The sequence below is a fragment of the Rhinatrema bivittatum genome, chromosome 18 (genome assembly GCF_901001135.1).
Source record: "Rhinatrema bivittatum chromosome 18, aRhiBiv1.1, whole genome shotgun sequence".
Taxonomy (NCBI): Eukaryota; Metazoa; Chordata; class Amphibia; order Gymnophiona; family Rhinatrematidae; genus Rhinatrema; species Rhinatrema bivittatum.
Window position 1 is genome coordinate 40,365,441 of NC_042632.1, and position 16,943 is coordinate 40,382,383.

The 16,943-nt window shown below is 42.6% G+C and overlaps 1 protein-coding gene across 8 annotated transcripts in view; it reads left to right on the forward strand.

Annotated features, from left to right (window-relative positions):
* The window catches only part of SGCD (sarcoglycan delta), a 667,313-nt gene that overhangs the window by 344,758 nt on the left and 305,612 nt on the right, over window positions 1-16,943 (forward strand). Inside the window, exon 1 of one of the 8 annotated variants that reach the window (XM_029584044.1) lies at window positions 13,730-13,777. The exons of the other annotated variants lie outside the window; for them this stretch is intronic. The gene's annotated coding sequence lies outside the window, so the exon portion shown is untranslated. Of the gene's footprint in view, window positions 1-13,729; window positions 13,778-16,943 lie in introns of those variants that run through there. 8 annotated transcript variants of the gene reach the window in all.

The window sequence follows — 16,943 nt, forward strand, 5'->3', positions numbered from 1 at the left end:
AGGTAGATTATTTACATTTTGTAGTAATGTCTCTTTGTGGTAATTATTTACCACAAATTATTTACACAGTACCGAAGGTCTTTCAATGGATGGTGGATTCTGTAGGGCTCGCTTGCCGTGGAGTTTCTCCTTTGATATTAGATTCGGGAAAGGCTTGTTTAAATAGCCAAGTCTTAAGCCTTTTTCTGAAAGTTAGCAGGCAAGGTTCAAGTCTGAGATCAGGAGGTAAGGAGTTCCAAAGAGCGGGTCCCGCTGAAGAGAAGGCCCGGTCTCTGAGTGTAATATGGTGAGTAGATTTAATAGGGAGAACAGTCAGTGATTTATTTATTTATTTTATTTAATTTCTTTTCCTATACCGATGCTCAAGACTAGGTCTTATCGTACCGGTTTACAATGTAACTGAGGGGAAACCAATTAACATCAAGGTAGAAAGTAAAGTTACATTAAACAGGGAGCATAAAACCTGGGCAATGGAAGACAGTACAGAGTTTAAACTAAGAAACAATTAGAGAGAGAAAAATATATAAATCAACAAAAACTGTAAGATACAAAAACATAGGTTTATCCTAGGCAGTTATTAGCCTGGTATGTCCAGAGGGAGAAGGAAAGGGTGAGGTTGGGTGGGGGGAAGGGATTGGGGAGGGGTGGGGGAGTGAGAGTCAGTGATGGTTGAGGAGATCCTTCAGCGGTAGGCTTCTGCGAAAAGCCAGGTTTTCAATTTCTTTCTGAAAGTTGAATGGCATTGTTCTTGGCGTAAGTCTTGTGGAAGTGAATTCCAATGTAGTGGACCTGCTGTTGAAAGAGCTCGCTTGTGAATAGTGTTGTGGACCGATGATTTGTTGGGGGGGGCCTTGAGCGAACCTTTGTAGGCGGTTCTGATCGGTCTTGCGGAAGTATGTAATTCAAGTGGGAAGGTGAGTTGGAGAGTGGATTGCTGGTAGACTGATTTGTGGATGATGGTGAGAGCCTTGAAAAGTATTCTATATTGGATGGGCAGCCAGTGTAGAATTTTTAGTATTGGTGTGATATGGTCCTTGCGACGAGTGTTTGTAAGGATCCTGGCCGCTGCGTTTTGCAGCATCTGAAGAGGTTTGGTGGACGAAGCGGGCAGACCAAGTAATAGAGCATTACAATAGTCGATCTTTGAAAACAGTATGGTTTGAAGCACCGAACGGAAATCCTTGAAGTGTAAGAGCGGTCTAAGTTGCTTCAGGACCTGTAGCTTGAAGAAGCATTCTTTGGTTGTGGCGTTAATGAATTTTTTGAAATTCATTCTAGAGTCAAGGGTGGCCCCAAGATCTCTGACCTGGTTTGCTAATGGGATGCTAGCATTATTTGCAAGGGGGTTGTTGTCACAAGGGGAGATAACCAGTAGTTCCGTTTTGGAAGTATTTAGGACCAAATTGAGACTCGAGAGCAGAAGGTTGATGGCGTGTAAGCAGTTGTTCCAGAAATTTAGAGTAGAGATTGGGTCTGAGATGGGGATTATGATTTGTACATCGTCCGCGTATATAAAGTGGGTGAGATTGAGACTATTGAGTAGCTGGCATAAAGGGAGTAGATATATATTGAACAGGGTAGGGGAAAGAGACGAACCCTGAGGTACACCTTGGTTTGATGGAATGGAGTGAGATTCTTTGTCATTTATTTTGACTTTGTAGTGTCTGTTGTTCAGAAAGGATGTGAACCAGAGCAGTGCAGAGCCGGATATGCCTATTTCCATTAAGCGGTTAAGGAGGATATTGTGGTTTACCGTGTCGAACGCGGCAGAGATGTCGAGAAGGGCTAGCAGGTAAGATTGTCCCTTGTCAAGGCCCATCAGGATGTTGTCCGTTAGAGAAAGAAGGAGGGATTCTGTGTTTAGGCGTTTCCTGAATCCGAATTGAGAGGGGTAGAGAATATTGTGGGAGTCCAGGTAGTCTGTGAGTCGGATGTTGACAAGCTTTTCCATTAGCTTGGCTATAAAAGGTAGGTTTGCAATGGGGCGGAAGTTTGCAGGGTCGGCTGGGTCCAGGTTGGGTTTTTTAAGTAAGGGTTTAAGTGAAGCAATTTTTAAGGAGTCCGGAACCGATCCTTGATTGAGGGAGCAATTTATGATGTCTGCCAGCGGTTTAGCAATGGTGTTAGGGATGGTGAGAAGTAGTTTGGTCGGTATTTGGTCCAGAGGATGAGTGGAAGGTTTTCATCCTTTGTATGCTTCTCTGATGGGTCTTGATGATGAATGAAGTCTGAGGGGGATTTGGAGGTTGAGGGGGGCTAGGGAGTGGATGGATTTATGGATAATGGTGAAGGACTTGTGTAGGATTCTGTAGTGTATTGGCAGCCAGTGTAGATTTATAAGAATGGGAGAGATGTGGTCTCTTCTTCTGGAATTGGTCAAGATTCTGGCTGCCGCATTCTGGAGCATCTGAAGTGGTTTGATGGATGAGGACGGGAGGCCTAGTAAGATAGAGTTGCAATAATCTATTTTGGAGAATATTACTGATTGCAGGACTGTTCTGAAGTCGTGAAAGTGTAGGAGTATAGGGCGCCATGCACTGCTGTTGCACATGCTATACCTGTTTTGTGACTAATGAGAGGATTTTCCCTTCCAGACCTATCAAAGATCACTGGAATAATGTAAACAATAATATAAATAAATAAATTAAGTTTGATCAAATTTCGAGCACTTCAAAGCAGATTATAGTCAGGTATTTTCCGCAACCATGTTCAATCGGGGTGGGTTACGGGAGAAGGGGTTGGTGTTTACAGAAACATTCTGAGATATTCATAGTAAAATTGACATCACTACAGATTTGTAGTCGTCATAATGGATAAGAAGTCTAACTAGAGGAGATGATTTGCGTTGTTTTACTATGAATATCTCAATGATTCTGTAACACCAGCCCCGATTCTAAGTGCCCCTCTACTTTGATACATATATATAGTATCAGACTGACTATATACAGAGGTTCTCTCTCTCCCCCCCCCTGTCTCTCTCTTTCCCCCCCCCCCTCTCTCTCAGCAATCACATTTTTGTAAGTCCATCCACATAAAAGTAGTGCTAAATTAGCATATAATGACTTTTCATTTGCCTTTTTGTTATGGTCAGGTCACCACTGCACTCCCCAGTTGTTGCTCTTATATTTGAGCCTCTCCCCAAGCTTAGTTCAAGGTTGTCTCTTCTCTAAATTTATTTCCAGTTGCTCTACAAGACTTAGGTTATTCATTACTGCTATTGCAGAGTTCCATATGCTGCACATTAATCACTATTAAACTGAGTAAACAACAAGAAACCACATCAGATTCTTTATATAATGCTTAGGTTGTGGTGAGAGAATGATTTCATTTTAATAAGTCATACAAACACACCTGAGGCTCCCCACAGCAAAGTGTCAGGCAGTTCCTTCAATAACATCTATCTGCTTTAATAAGGATATTTCTTCTGTTTAGTACTAGAATAACTTGTTTCTTGACGAGTTTACACACCTGTTTGTTAGGGCTGGTAAATTTTGATGTTGGACAAGGCTCATTAGTTAAACATAATGAGCGTATTGTTATAACTATGTGAGTGGGGTAAAATCTGTTTTCAAACCAAACTTGTATATGTAAATTTACTTACTTAGTGTTCTGGTACATGCATAGAGTTATTCTCACAAAGTTACTCCTGCTCTATCTAGAAACACAGAAACATAGAAATGATGGTAGAAAAGGAAAAATGGTCCATCCAGTCTGCCCAGCAAGCATCCCATGGTAGTATCTGCCACGCCGTGCAGGCTACCTCCATACATCAGTTTTGCTTGACGTGCTTTGCTTATGGACTTGGCCATAGAAGCAGTCCTGTGCTTTTTCCCTTATGCCTGCATATCAATATCCTAGACCATGGAAGTTGGGGCCCTTGGTTGTCTTCTGAATCCAATTCCTCCTTTCGCCCACCGTCTAAGTGGGGAGCAATGTTGCAGTTGCATTAAAAGCATCAAAGCATATTGGTTAAGGGTAGTAGTCCTCATGCCTTCTGTAAGGGTAGTAATTGCCATACCAGCAAGTTACCCCCCTGCACGCTTATCTCTAACCTTTAGAGATCCATAGTGTTTATCCCATGCCCCTTTGAATTCTTTGACTGTTCTCTTCTTCACCACCTCCTTCAGAAGGGCATTCCAGGCCTCCACCACCCTCTCCATGAAGAAATATTTCCTGACGTTGGTTGCCAAAGAGGTTAAAATGAGGTGACAAAACATTTTTCAGATATGTCAGAGAAAGAAGAAAGGTCCAAAGTGGTATAGTGAAAATGAAAAGTGATGAAGAAAAATATGTGGAGAGAGATGGAAAATGCAGAAATATTAAACAAATACTTCAGTTCTATGTTCACAGAAGAAAACCCTGAAGAAGGACTAGGTAGATAAAGACCATAGATGGGGATAGAGTAGATGAAGTTCCATTTACAGAAAAGACCCCTAGTTCTATTGTTTTCTTTCCAATGGAAAAGGTTCGAAGTCCATTCATCATTGAAACCTTTTAGGTATCTGAAAGTCTGTATCGTATCTCCTCTCTTCCAGGGTATACATTTTCAGAACCTTCAGCCTCTCCTCATAGGTCTTCGATACAGACCCCACACCATTTTTATCGCCTTTCTCTGGATCACCTCCATCCTGCCTATTTTACAATATTCCTGTATCCAGGATCCTGGAGTATTTTATTGCTGTGAGAAAACAGCTACAATTGGAAAGACAGGTTTGTAAATCTAGTTGAGTAGTTGCTGGACTACATGGACATATGCATGTTAGAAGGATTATTTCATTTGTGTCCTTGCAATTAAGTGAGGATTTCTGGTTGCTGACCAATGCATCATGTGATGGCCAGTTGAGTAAGGATTTGAAACCGTTAATGATCTTTGCCTTTACCTCCAGCACATTGCCACCTTTTAGGTCCTTGATCACAGTAACTATACTCTACATCAGGCTTGCTCAAGCCGAGGGGGTTTCTCCGTTGACACAAGATAGGCCCAAGCTGCTGAGAGAGTTCTCACTAGATCATCTGATGCAAAAAAAAAAAAAAAGTGATTCTCGCTGAGAGTTCTGGAGGTAAAATAGAGCTATTTTCTGGCCTCAAAATGCACTGAAAAAAATCATAAAAGAAATTCCATAATTCCCCTGTTTTTTAATCTAATAAAAGCATTATCGTTTTTGCATTTTTCTCAGCCCAAACTGGGGTATTTCATGTCCTTGTGAGATTTGAAAGAATGCTGCTTTTTTTTTTTTTTGATCTTGTCAGGGCTGAAAGTGCTTTATAAATGTCAGAATTAGTGTGCAGAAATCTGGGACACGGCTTCTGCTGCCGAGCTTGAGAGATCGGCTAATGAGGCCACGGGAGAGCAGCCTGCCGCACAGCCCTAGCGCGGTGACCCCAGCTGGGAGCGCACCATACGTCTGTGCTCCTCACAGAAATGATGAATTTATGCTTTTAAGAAATAAAAATGCAAACAAACTGCCTTGTCGTGAAAGCGTGCTGTTCAGTAATACAGTCTGTAGCTTATCTCTGCCATCTGGATCATCTCGTAGATTTTAGTGAAAATAGGCCATTCTCCTGACTTGTCTTTCTTTGTCCAAAATAAAAGCGGCACTGCAACAAAATAAGTAAAATGGGAAAATTTGTTATTGCATACATAACCTGACCATTGTGAACTGAACATATTATCTTGTCAGCTTACTAGTTGGAGCTTTTCAAGTCGGAGGTAGTGCAGGGAGAATCTGATGGGGCAAAATCAATCCGTCTTCATTTCTCTCTGGGCATCGTCATCAAACAATGGGAAACAAGGGTCTGATTGGATTAAGTTTCTGAAGCAAATGATTTATGATTGAGAAAGAGTGCAGCTTAGTTTTCCTCAGTAAGATTGTTTACTGAAAAAAATAAATAAATAAAAAGCAGAACCAACCTGGCCTTGGAAGTCAAAGAAGGCACAGATTCTCAGGGAAAAGTTCTAAAAACAATTCATGAGGGTGAAACGAATCAAGACCAACTACAGTAGGGTTATGAGTTTACTTGAGTTGTGTGTAATCGTAAATTGTGTGGGGAAAAAAAGAACCATTTAGAAGTGGGATACAGAAATGACCCATCGCTGAATAGGACACAAACCTGTCACAAGGGGGTAGATAGTCATCCTCTTTGTGGCCTGTGTTTGACTATGCCATTCTGAGCTGAGCTGCCTTCACTTTTACGGGATTCTGACTCAGAAATGGGACTGGATATATTCTCCTCGAAGTCACCTTATGGGCTCTGATGCTATCTTGGCGTTGGAATCCACACAGCATAAGTTGCCTGTTCGCGTCTTCTGATAAATTCTATTGCTTGAGCACTGTTGTCTGCTTTATGACTATTGCTACCACCCCTCTTCTTGTATCTATTACAGAATTAGTAGAGAAAAGAAGTGTGGGGGGGGGGGGGATGATTTCTGGGTATGACTAGCCATGCCCGTTGCCGCCTCGCTTATTTCTGTACCATTTCCTGCTATATTGTACTAAAGGCAGAAGCAGCAACAGCTGCATGGCAGAAAATCCTCTGGAACTTGGTCCTACCTACTGATGAAAACAAGCCATATCGGTTTTAATTGTACTGAACAAGTAAGGTAGTAAAGTAAGTAAAATAATAATGAATGTTTGAGGTGAACAAAGACGGGTTTTTCATCCGCATGTAAGAGGAAGAGCCTCCATCTTTCCAGAGATGAGGCAGGATGCTTAGGCACCAGTCGGAAGTACAGGCAGTATTAATTGTGGCGGTTTCCTTTGCTTCTGTATGGCTTTCCCTATCTCTTGCACCACACGTTCTAATCTTAGTTGTAATACCACTTCTTTTCCCTTTACCTCCGTGTTGCGTATGTAGGATGGCAACAGATTTTTCTCCTGAACTATTCCCATCAGGCAAGCAGTGTCACTGCTTCCTCTACTGTGTTTAGAATATATTGATTGCTATAGGCTAGTCTAGATGGGATCCAGCATCTTTGCACTGGAGACCAGCACAGATGGAGAGTCTGCTCAATAATTGCATGACTATACTGGTGTCTCTTGCTGCTCGTCTCACCATCAGGGATTTCTGTCTTCTTTTCTACTTTTTGTTTCCATGTCCAGGGGCAGATTGGCCTATCGGGACCTCGGGCGTGCCCCGGTGGGGTTGGTCCACCCAATCACGTGGTTGCTGTTGGGGTCACGGCGGCTTCATGCCTGCAGAGCCACAGCAACCAGCACCAGGTCCCCATCACTCCTTGTGCAGTAGGAGCCCCCATATTTGGCCTGTTCTGCTACGTTCACGGTGGATGCCATGGCCCTCTTGTAGGTGGCAAGAAACGTGATTATAGCGGGGTGAGTGGCACTTAAGTCCCCTTCCGCTGTCTGCGCGTTTTTCACACAGTTCCCTATCCTCTCGCGGCTCTCTTGGATCCTCTCCCCCCCCTCCTTCAGCCCTCCTCTGCTGCTCTACCTTAGCGGGAAGCAGTCAAGACGCGGCTGAAAGTGGGGGAGAGGATCCAAGAGAGCCACGAGAGTTTAGGAAACTGCGCCTCATGTCTCCTCTGACTCAATCTCTGCTGTGGGCCCTGGCAAAACAAAAAACACTAAGTAGAATACTGAGGCTTGCAACCTGCGATTCCCACAGCAAGAGGCACAATTTCCCATAGCAACAGGAGGCCCACAGAGATACCGTTATCCCAGGGCTTTGCCTGGAGCCCCTAACCACCAATAAGTGAGTATAAAGTTATTTTGATTAATTACAGCAGCTGCTGCAGCTTTTAAACTCTGGAGAAGAGAAGAGAGTCAGCAGTCAGAATGTGTAAGCGTGTATGTGGGACTGATCATTTGTGTGTGCCAGTGAGCATATGAGTGTTGTGTGACTGTTCATGTGTGTCAGCATGTAGATGTGATAGTGTATGTGTGACCGATCATATGTGTCAGCATCTGAGAGTATATGTGTGATCATGTAAGTGTATGAGTGACTTCATGTGTAGGAGTGTTGTGTGACTGATCATGTGTGTCAGCATGTAGATGTGATAGTGTATGTGTGACCGATCATATGTGTCAGCATCTGAGAGTATATGTGTGATCATGTAAGTGTATGAGTGATTTCATGTGTAGGAGTGTGTGTGACTGATCATGTGTGTCAGCATGTAGATGTGATAGTGTATGTGTGACCGATCATATGTGTCAGCATCTGAGAGTATATGTGTGATCATGTAAGTGTATGAGTGATTTCATGTGTAGGAGTGTGTGTGACTGGTCATGTGTGTCATCATGTAGATGTGATAGTGTGTGTGTGACCGATTATATGTGTCAGCATCTGAGAGTATATGTGTGATCATGTAAGTGTATGAGTGACTTCATGTGTAGGAGTGTGTGTGACTGGTCATGTGTGTCATCATGTAGATGTGATAGTGTGTGTGTGACCGATTATATGTGTCAGCATCTGAGAGTATATGTGTGTTCATGTAAGTGATTGTTATCCCAAGAAGCCCCAAGCATTTGTTCTCAATTACTTCATTGCTATCTTTGTTCCTATGTAATCCTTCCCTCATACCTGTTCTCTGTAATTTCCTCGCTATAGTTTTGCTGTAAACAGATATGATGTCGCCACTAATATCGGTATAGAAAAGCCTATAAATAAACAGGAGTGTGTGTTACTGATCATGTTTCAGTATGTGTGTGTGTGATTGTGTATGTATCAGTGTGTGAGTGTATGTGTGAATGAATGTGTCAGCATCTGAGTGTGTGTCTGTGCGAGGGAATCCTTATGTGATTTATTGTCTGTCAGCATGTGAAGTACGTGTGACTGTGTGTCAGCAAGTATGTGCAAATGTGTGCATGTAATCCTTATTGTATCAGCATGTGAGTGTATGTGTGACTGAGTGTCAGGGAGTCTGTGCATATGTAGATTAGATAATGCATATATATGAAAGCAAAAAGCCTTTGCACACCCCCAACAATTTCAAGGTGTTTGGAATCAAAAGTTCCTAGGGAGAGCAGGGGATTTTTTATCCTTATTGGTTTTAATTATTGGGTGTTTGTGTCTGCTGTTTTGAAATATTTTATTATGGTTTGGAAAAAGTTTTTAAAAGTTTTTAAATTATTGGATATTTTATTCATTTGTATTGAAATATATATTATTTTTATTAATTTGATTTTACTGTTATGATTGATTTATATTTCTTGATTTTATTTTGATGTATGACAAATGGTGGCTAGTCTTTTTCCACTGATGCACAGCATACAGAGTATGGCTTGTTGAGGTTTCCAGTTCAGTTTTGGACTGTACATTTATAGTCTCTTTATTCTGTGTTTAGTGAGAGGCTTTCTGTGTTCTGCACATTGACCGATATGAGGTAGTCTTCTAGCTTGTAGTTTGTGTAGACTGCCATAGATCCCTTTTGTTTTCCTAATAGGAGATGTATTGGTATTTTAGGGTCTGGTGTAATTATTGCAGTGTTGCCTTTTCATAGGTAGGATTGTTACTGTTTGAGTGCTAGCAGTTAGTGCTATTTTGATATGGGAAGTTTGCTATATTGTAATTGTAATTCAGTTGACTCAAGGCTTTCTGAGGGCCAAACACATACCCAACATGCATAACGATGGATCTCATATGGTATTAGTGTCTTTTTTTTTTTCAGGGTTTTCTGGTTGGCACCACTGCAGTGCTTGTAAATATAATATACATGTTGCTGTAAATGATATTTTTACCTCAGAAGACTCTACTTTGAATATATCTTTCATGTAGAATCTACTAAACATAGGGGCGGATTTTCAGAGCCCTGCTTGCATAAATCCGCCCAAAACCGGGCGGATTTAGGCGAGCAGGGCCCTGCGCGCCGGTAAGCCTATTTTACATAGGCCTACCGGCGCGCGCAGAGCCCCGGGACTCGCGTAAGTCCCGGGGTTTTCGGAGAGGGCGTATCGGGGGGCGTGTCCGAACCGCACAGCGTTTTCGGGGCGTGTCGGGAGCGTTCCGGGGGCGGGCCCGGGGGCATGGCTATGGCCCGGGGCGGCCCGGGGGCATGGCTGCACCCTCCGGACCCGCCCCCAGGTCGCGTCCCGGCGCGCAGGAGGCCCGCTGACGCGCGGGGATTTACGCCTCCCTCTGGGAGGCGTAAATCCCCCGACAAAGGTAAGGGGGGGGCTTAGACAGGGCCGGGTGGGTGGGTTAGGGAGGGAAGGTGAGGGGAGGGGAGGGCAAAAGGAAGTTCCCTCCGAGGCCGCTCCGATTTCGGAGCGGCCTTGGAGGGAACGGGGGTAGGCTGCGCGGCTCGGCGCACGCCGGCTATACAAAATCAATAGCCTTGCGCGCGCCGATCCAGGTTTTTAGCAGATACGCGCGGCTCTGCGCGTATCTACTAAAATCCAGCGTACTTTTGTTTGTGCCTGGAGCGCAAACAAAAGTAGGCCTATTCGCGGAGTCTGAAAATCCGCCCCATAATGTATAATTGTGTGTGGGGAGGGTGCAAGGCTGGAAGGCTTACCTAGGGTGCCTTATACTCATGCAGCAGCCCTGACTGCGCTGGCTTCGTGTGGGAAAGCAGGATTCCATCTCAAACTGTGCTGTTTTGGGGCCAGTGGATGTCCCCTGTCTTAGCTGCAGCAGTCTCAGCCATGACCAAATTTTCTCTTTTTTTAACCCCAGAAGAAGCCAGCAGAATGAATTACTTCTGGTCCTCCCTCCCCTAAAGCAGGTAGGCAGAGCAGAGTCTGGAGAACCATAACTATAAAAGCAGCAGACTCTGTAGCACACGGTCAATGAGAATGCACTGTTGAGGGGGCCAGAGGCAAGCTACAGTCACAGAAAGGGAAGGGGTGAGCCAGGAGGAAATGCCTTGCACTGTTAGTGAGGATTCTATCTGAGGTGGCTTGGTTGAGCTCTGAGATGGCTGAGGGAACCAGTGAGTCTCCTGGAGAGACAGGGTGCAGAGAAGGGGTGGGAAAGGGAAAAGGAAGGGGTGCTGCAGGCTGGGGAAAGACTGGCAGTAAGCAAAATTGTCTCCCGTATAGCGATGCAGGAGGCATTCACTAAGTGAGCACATACGCAGCAGCACAACAGCAGAATATGTGTATATGTTTGTGTGTGTGTGTGTCTGAGCCATTGGTTGGCAGTGTAATTGCCTTATTACTTGGCAACTAATTTAAGAGCAGGTTGGTTGATACCAGGTCAGAAAGGATATATATATACACACAAAGATTTAACCAATTGGGTATGGGGCCACCAATTGATGGATTGAAGGGAGACTGAAGATCAGTTTGGTCTACAGTATGCTGGTCTTCTCAGCTATTTAGGTAAAAATGTGAAATTTACAATAAAGATATTTTGGTTCCAGGTCATACGATGGACCTCTCAAGGGTTGGCTTGGTGTGCTTTTGGGAGTTGTTGAAACATGTGCTGCACAGAAAACTCATAAAGGTGTCAGACACATTATCCGTGGACCTGTTTTGAAAAAAATCCCCCAGGCCAATATTTTCCTACAATACACCCCTGTCCACGTCTCTATCGTGCTTGGGTTTATCTTGTACAGTCTTCTAAGATGGTGACCACATAGCCCAATTAGAAGACTGATAGCTAGTACACACGTCTGCTGCAAACTAGCCAACTGTCTTACATTGCAAACTTGCAACTTCTTTAGCAATTGTATTTATGGACATAAAGTTTTAGACTCCCGTCAGAGTGACCCGAGTCACCCTGAAACTGAAGCAAATTCGTTTATAATCTGCAAGGAGGAAAGGAACGCTTCTGGATAGGAGAGGGAGGAGAGAGAAAAGGATGCAGGGGGAAAAGAGAGAGCAAGGCAGAGAGGGTTGGGGAGTGGGGGGCAGAGATAGATATACTGTACTAGAGGCACCACTGCAGCCAAAGGAGAGAGTGCTGCTCCAAATGCGGTTGGAGGTACGACCTTGAGTCAGCCCCCTGTACTTTAATGTTTGGCTTCTCCACATAATTTGTCCTGGCTATTCCATTTATAATTCCAGTTATTTTTCTATTTAGCTCTGGTGGACAGCTTGCTTCCTGTCAGGGTCTTTGCCTACCTACCCTGTCTGTGACTTAACGCATCAGGATCCTTTTAACAGAAAATTAAAGTCAGTCTGACTCTTCATACTGCAGAGCTCGGCTTCTGCACTTCAGCTTGTGCCTCGCACTTCAGCTTTCCCATAGCTAACTGCCTCCTGACTGCCAAAGGATCCAGGGGCTGAATCTCTTCCATTCCCATGGACCACCACACCACCACAAGTTTCAGAATATCCCTAATGAATGCTGTGATCTGCAATGTTATGTTGCATGTTTCTTTGTATTGTGCTGTGTTTGAATTTAAGATTTTAATAATTTGTGTTTTATTGTACATCGCTTTGTAGCCTTTTGGAAATAATGAGATCCTTAAGGTGTGGTTGACATCTAGGTCCATCGAGGCCCTTGTCCTCTTCAATTTGCCTTTCAGCTCAAGATGCCAGAAGACTGCACTTTAAGACTGTTATAGCCCCTATTTGTAGTCCCTATAGCAGAAACCACATGAGTAGGGAGATCCTTCCTTGCTTCCTACACAGTTTTCAACTATTTCCTGCCCATCAAGTTATTTCAACCCATGGCTGGAATGCTCTGGGCTGGTAACTGTGCCTCCAAACTACAGTGATGATTGGCTGCCCAGCATCATGCCACCCTAAATGTAATGTATGTATATTGATGACTGAAGATGACTCCGGATGTTCTATTAACTCTGCCCGCAACTTCTGGTTGCCACATCTAAACCCGTCAAATATGTTCTCTGGTAGAGACGCTGCTCGCTCTTTTATTCAGTGTTGGCAAGTAGTCACAATAAACTGCTTCAAGAGAAGAATGCAATGCCTCCTTGGAAACCCTCCTTATGGCAGAAAGAGTCAGAACGGAGCCCTCCTCTTTTAGGACAGGCTCCAAACTCTTCCTGCCTCATTTCTTACAGGGCTTTCTGCATGCCTTCTCCTGGCAGATTCCAAAATGCCTGTTGCATGCAGGGCCGTACCATTCTTTGTTCTAAAGAATGAGGTCTTAGACATTTGGTAGGCCAATAGGGCCTTACACATTTTTTTCACACAAAGAAGAAGAAAATTTTAAATTAAAATTAACAAGTAGAAATGGTATACCTTCTGGAAAACAAAATGTCACAACTTGGTAGAGATATATATTGTGTATTGATGACATCAACATGAACATATTTCTTTGAGTTCAGTTACCCTTTTCTATCGTATCTCTTTTCTTTATGGTCTTGAGAGAGCACATCTATCACTGCTTTATCCAGGGGCATAAAACAGGAGACGTGCTGGACAAATCGAGGCATAGCATATGTAGCATCTATGGCTTTCTCCTCATTTTCTACAGTTTACCTAACAGATATCCTTCAACTAGACTGCAAATTTTAATGTATTATATGGCTTGCCCTAGGGATTGTATCTTAACCTTAAAAAAAAAAAATCCTGTCTTTTATTTCTGTTCTAATTGCTGAAATGCAACAAAACAAAAGCTGTTACTGTCGATTAAATCCATCAGAAGCTGAAGCTGGTCCATCAGCTGTTCACAGAACAGCAAATCTAGCTTTTATGAAAGAGGGAAGAAAAACACTCAGTGCAAGCCTGAATGATAAACAGAATATTTCTCAGGCAACCTCGGTTTAAGCACAGCCCCAGGTCCTAATGTCCTAATGTGTAACAAAGAGTTTTAGTGTAGATCTTTTTCTTCTAATACAGATGACATTCTGGGGATATCTGATAGCAAGATTACTGCTCTTCTGCAATCAGATGTGTTGGCAGCCTAGGTAAATATTAATTTCTTGTGTATTTATTTATTTTCAGCATTTTTACATGGTACCCTTATTTTATTTTTTTTTTTTAAACAGAAAGAAAGGTATATGACTCTGAGACAAAATAGTATGCATTGTATTGGATTAGGAAAATGTAAGGTGAAGAAGTTCGGGAAGGGGTTAAGCTTAGATTTGAAAGCAGGGAAAAAGAGGCATCTAGGATGTCCAACTAAAGTTAAAAAAAAAAAAAAAAGTGCTAGAGGAGGAAAGGTTTAGAGATGGAGTGAGAGTCATGACCATGGGACCCTGCCTCCACCTGTGAGAATCCAGGAAGGGGAACAGCAGTCAAGAGAAGAACTAACAGTGTGCAAAATTATAACCTTCCCGTAACTTATACAGGGGATCAGAGCATTACCCACCTAGGGATCCAGGTGATTGGCAGTCACCTTCATGAAATGTTGGAACAAAAGGTTCCATGAAAGGAAGAGAGGGGATATTGAGCTAAAATTCTAAAATATCTCTCTGTTTCTATAATATCTTCCCATGGCTTGATTTCTATATGACGTTGTTGGAATAGGAGGGATTTGGAAGTGGCATAAAAGGTGAAGGGGCCTGAGTGTGAGGAAGGGGATTGAGTAGTACTTTTCTGAGTAAGGAAAAATGGTTGTGGGGATTGGTGCTCCTTTTTTTTTTGGGGGGGGGGGGGGTTGCTCTCACTGTTTGAAACCTACAAGTGTATCAATACTCTTACAGTAGGAAAAGGTAGGCGGAGGTTTGTGTGTGAATATTTTGGTTAGTTATTACAGCGGGAGGTGGAGACCAAAGGAAGATGTGCTATGCCAAACGAGCGATCGATTGTCTATACTGCCTCCAGCAATTGTCCTGCCTTCTTCACTGTTTCTTTTCAGATGTGTGCAGCACAAAGGTTGTGCATTATAGTGCAAGGTGATTTTATTTGTGTGCTTAGATAAGTGGTTAAATGGAAAGCTACCATTAAAATAATGAATTGAGAGATGTTGTTTTACGGCATCTATACCACAAAAGGGCAGACTACACCTTCTACTTTACCCCACATGGATCACATTCAACACTGGAAAGGATATAAATATCCCAGGCCTATTTAAATCCCTTAATCTGGGGATTCATTGAATCTGGTCTGCATTAGACCGTGGTGCAGTACTAATGGGGTAGAGCCCCAGAAGAGGTTTCTACAAGATCACCCGAAAATAGAAGTAAAGGACGATTTGTAGCACTGGGATATAAAGCATAGGAAGGGCATGTCAGTCGGGACATGCTGGGTCACCATGAAGGTGCACATAAGGGCCCGGGTCTGGTGATATAATTTGGGCTGCCTGTCAGGAAATGGAATCATTGGAAACACGGCGTAAAGCATATCTCTCAGAAGCATTGTTACGAGAATTAACTTCGGAGGGTGGCGGAGGTAAACAAAATGGTTTTTAATACAATGATCACCCAGTGAACAGCTGATTTATGGATTTAAAATGAGAAACCAGCAGAGTATGATTTTTGAAGTATTTAATGAGAGAGCCTGGATATTATTCCATAGAGCAGGGTCTTCCTTGTTATGCTGATCTTGACAAGCGTATTTGTATGCAGTCAATTAATAACTGCAGTGGTGCTTTTGTGAAATTATAAATACAGTTTTTATTAATATTTTTTTCCATATTTCACTCTCCCTCCTCTTCCCTTCTTGCTGCTCCTCTTCCTTTGGTTCCTCTGCCTAGTCCCATCTTCTCTATCCTTCCTTTGACTTCTCCTTTGGTTTTTTTTTTTGTTTGTTTGTTTTCTGTGGGCTACTGTAGGCGTTCCTCTCTTTCTGTCATGGCGCAATTGCTATCACCACTGTTGCTGCTGCTTCTCAGGACCCAGGTGAGGCAGCCCTTTCTCCTCTGCCCCATGCCGACCACAGTCACCTCTTCTTAGCCCTCCCCGCCTCAGACGCAGGCTCTCCTCTGTGACCCTCCACAGGCCACTGTTGCTGTCGTTGCTGCCTCTCACTGGCCCTGTGTAGGCCGTTGCTGTTTCTTACCAAATATTTCAAAGCACTAGGTGTAAAGTTTTCAGTGATCAGGATTTTTCTGTCCCTGGAAATCAGCTCCATATATTTGTCAGCTGGGAAAGACATTAAGATTAAGCAGCAGTTAAGTATTATTTGCCATTAAATTACTGGTGTGTGCCTGCAAATGACAGAAGGGTTTTCAGAGACAAATTATATTCAGTATGCCTGGTTTTTATCTGTTATGTTTAAAAGCAGCGTAAAATTAATCTCGGCTGGTTTATTCTTGGGGAAAATAGCCGATGATAAAAATGGTTTTGATGATGGCAAGTCTTGAATATTCTTTAGAACTGTTGCTAGAGGGAGTTTCAAAGATGTGTAGAGCAGCGCCTTTGTCATATTCTCTGGCGTATTATGTACATGAGGTGCAAACGTCTCTACAATTAAGACTCAAAATATTCTCCATTTCTAAAAGGCCATTTTCTTAACCCACTGTTTGGTAGAAAAATAAAAAATATTAACACTGGGGGACATTAGGACCCCATAAATAATTCTGGGGTCCTTGTGGACCCTGACCCAAATACTCAATAAATAGTACAAAGTAATTTTGGAAAAACATTTTGTTCTTCACTAAATGAAATGTTTAATGTTATTTCCCAGATGACGACAAACAGAAAGGAGCAGAGGGGAAAGATGGATAAATAAATGTATAAAAATAATTAATATAATGAATACAAATAATATAATGAATACATATTTAATAGAGAAGAAACAACCAGGACAGATGAGAGCAAGACTAAATATCTTAATCATTTATTGAGGTACAATATAAAATATCAATATTAACAAAATCAGTAGAAATAAACACTCCAAAAAAATAATATAAATATATATAATTTAATGTGTTAAATTACATAAAACATGCATCATTACCTGCATCAGAGTAAACTGCATTTATTATATTAATAGGAGTAGCTTAGTGATTAGAGCAGTGGGTTGTGAACCAGAGAAGTCAGGATTCAAATCCCATTGCTGCTACTTGTGACCTTGGGCGACTGACTTTACCCTCAGATTGTGAGCTCTCTGGGGACAGGGAAATACTTACAGTAACTGAGTGTAATCCATTTTGAAATGACAAAGTCTGAATATAAATCTTTTCTCTTC